This window comes from Otolemur garnettii, unplaced genomic scaffold, assembly GCF_000181295.1.
Source record: "Otolemur garnettii isolate 467f Iridium unplaced genomic scaffold, OtoGar3 scaffold00144, whole genome shotgun sequence".
Taxonomy (NCBI): Eukaryota; Metazoa; Chordata; class Mammalia; order Primates; family Galagidae; genus Otolemur; species Otolemur garnettii.
This window is the reverse complement of record NW_003852539.1, coordinates 4,412,123-4,415,226: the sequence shown is the minus strand read 5'-3', so window position 1 is coordinate 4,415,226 and position 3,104 is coordinate 4,412,123. Positions and strand designations below refer to the sequence as shown.

The window sequence follows — 3,104 nt, the reverse complement described above, 5'->3', positions numbered from 1 at the left end:
AATTCCCTTGGGAGCACTCTTTTTGAGAGGATCAGTTAGTCTGGGTCCTCTAAGAAGCAGATGCCAGATAGGATGAGATGTGCCAAAAATCGGTTAGGAAAAGTGCCTGTGATAGAACATGGGGACGGGGTGGGGTGCAGGCCTCACCCCAAATGAAGGAGAGAAGAAAGGAAGGAAGGTTTAGTGGAAGCATCCTAGACTGCCGTGCCATTCTAAGGAAAGTGCAGCGGGCAGTCAAAGCGTTCTCAAGCCAGTTACCCAATGGACAAGCCCTGTGTCTCCTCCAAACACGTTGTCCTCAGATGCCTGTCAAACTCCATCACTGGCCGGGAACAGCCCGTGGGAAGCATGTCCTTCAGACAAGGATTCCAGAAGTCTGCAAAGGTGGCTGCTGGTCAGGCACATTCCTTGCCATTGGAAATCTGAGAGTCATATTCTTTTTTTTGTTGTTGTAAGTGAACATGTCAAAGATTTTATTCATCTCAACCATTAAAAAGGAAACTAATAAAATGATAAGTATAATTCAAAGAACAATTGAAGAGCCATATATTTGTTTGTTTGTTTGGCTTGAATATTTATTATTTTTATGTACAGAAAACTCAACAGTGTACATTTAGCCCAGTTTAGTTGCAAGTTCTTTAGCCTTAGCCTTTTCCAGCTTGGCAATGAGAACCACAGACTTCGGACCCAGGACGTTGCCTCCCCAGTGACAGCAGATCTCATCGTATCTGTCCTTGTAATTGGTCCTGATGGCTTCCACCAGCTTAGCTAGAGCTCCTTTGTCTTCCAAGTTAATCTGCGTGAAGGCCACAGTGGTGCAGGTTTTCCTGTGGAGGAGACGCCCCAGCCTGGCCTTCCCCTTGATAATGTAGTAAGGGACCCCCATCTTCTGACACAGGGCAGACAGGAAGACAACCAGCTCAGTGGGATCCACATGGTGTGCCATCACCACCAGCTGAGGCTTCTTGTTCTCCACCAACGTGGTGACAGTGTTAACCCCTGCTCTAAGGATAGGTGGTCTCTTAGTGGGGACATCCCCTTGGCCCGCAGCTTTCTTCTCAGCCTTGGCCAACAGTCGCTGCTGCTTCTCTTGCTTTGTCTCTGGTCTGTACTTGTGGGCCCAGCTTAAGCCGCTGAGTAGCTGTTTGGCGGTCCAAGGCCTGGGTGAACTGATTAATGGCGGCAGGTACTTTCAGCCTCTTGTAGAGGATGGCTCTTTGCCGCTGCCACCGGATGTAGCGGGGCCATTTGACAAAGAGGGTGAGGTCCCTCTTGGGCTGGATGTCGAACATCTCTCGGCCTTTTCTCTAACAGAGGATTCACTACCTTCTTGGCCTCCTGCTTCTTCACCACGGCGGGGGCCGAGGCCACCTTCTTCCCCTTGGCCTCCTTTCCTTTCAGCATTTTGAGCCGCTGGAGCAGAGAGAAAGGATAGGGAATTGTGGGTAAAATGTAGGAGGCCTCGGAGATCCTGAAGAGCCGTATATTCGTAAGCAATTTAATAATAAAGGATTATTAGAGTAAGTTTGTTAGGTTACATATAAAATTGACCAACGCCCTACAGGACAAATAACTGTAACCTCTTGGGTTATCTAAGAGGCATTTTCTTGCCGCCCTCACAGGAGGGCTTCATCAAACTAACATCCATTTTTAACTGTGATCTGGAAAATATAAGTGTTTTATACTCACCATGGAGGATTAATAAGTGATTTAAAGAGCAAATGATAACCCTTGGATCCCTTTTTTTCTTCCATGATTGAAGTATGTAATCCTGGTTTTGCCACTTATCATGGACAGCTCTTTTCTTGCTCTGACCTTCCTTATTATTTTTCTACCTTGTGTTACTATTTCTTTCTATTTCTTTTGAGGCCTGGGCCCTTTTGATACTTATTTCCTTTCCAAGCATGTGTATGATTCTAGAATTAATCCTAGAATGCCAGAACCCCAAAGTCGTAAGGTTTCTAAACGTTGTCTCTGCTGTGGGTATCCAAAGCGCTTGGAGCTTCCTCTATCGTAACAATCCGCCCTCTTCACTGGAATTTCTTGCTTACATCTCCCCTAATAAACTGTGAACTCCATGAAGGCAGGCACTGGCATGAATGGATGAGGTAAAACAATTAAGTTTGCAAACTCTTCCTAGAAAAGTACGACATACCTCAATGCTGAATATCATTATGGTCACCAGATGGCCAAGGGGAGGACTTTGAAGGTGACTGTAGTGACATTCAGCAGTGAGGTATGTAGCACTTTTTCTAGGTTGAGTTCATGAATTTAACTGTCCTAACTCCTACTTTATTTTCAGGTCCTCAGCACAAGGCTTGGTTCAGTAAATATTTAGTGAATGAATAAATCACCCAGTCTAGTGTCTCTTTTATTTTCCATCAAATACATTTGACGATTGATTGATGGGTTATTTTTACTCAATGACAATCTAATGATGTTTCAACATTTCTAATTGATAAATTTCAGTTGAGAATGTGTAGGATTTTTCTTATTGCAAGCAAACTAAACTCTCTCTGGACCTTCTGGGGAAGGGTCCCAGGAGCAGCTGAGACAGGTACACTCTCTGCCATTCCTTGTTTCATCACCACCACCATCAAACCCCCACTGTGACTATCACCAGGATACCTTTGGACTAAATAGAGCAGGGGTCCTCAAACTTTTTAAACAGGGGGCCAGTTCACTGTCCTTCAGATCATTAGAGGGCCGGATTGCGGGCCTGGGGACCAGTCAGCTGCTAAGCAGGACAGGCAGTGGTGACAAAAACACCTGGTGGGCTGGATAAATGTCCTTGGCAGGCCACACGTGGCCCGCAGGCCGTAGTTTGAGGATGCCTGGAATAGAGGGAGCATCTTCTAGGTTTGTATATAGTAGGGTTTTGAGAAGAAGTTTGGCATGATCAGAGCAGAGATTCAAGAACTATACCCAGAGTCAGGGAGCAGGATGGATCCCAGAGGAAGTGACTTAGTCTAGAGCAGCAGTTCTCAACCTGTAGGTCGCGACCCACAGGAACTGTATTAAAGGGTCACAGCGTTAGGAAGGTTGAGAACCACTGGTCTAGAGGCAAGAGACTAGCTATGAGAAAATGACATTAAGCAAGTAAG

At 45.7% G+C, this 3,104-nt stretch overlaps 1 pseudogene; it reads right to left on the bottom strand.

Moving 5' to 3' along the window:
- Nucleotides 1–567: 567 nt before the first annotated feature.
- LOC100950653 lies at nucleotides 568–1,410 on the bottom strand (annotated as a pseudogene).
- Nucleotides 1,411–3,104: the final 1,694 nt, after the last annotated feature.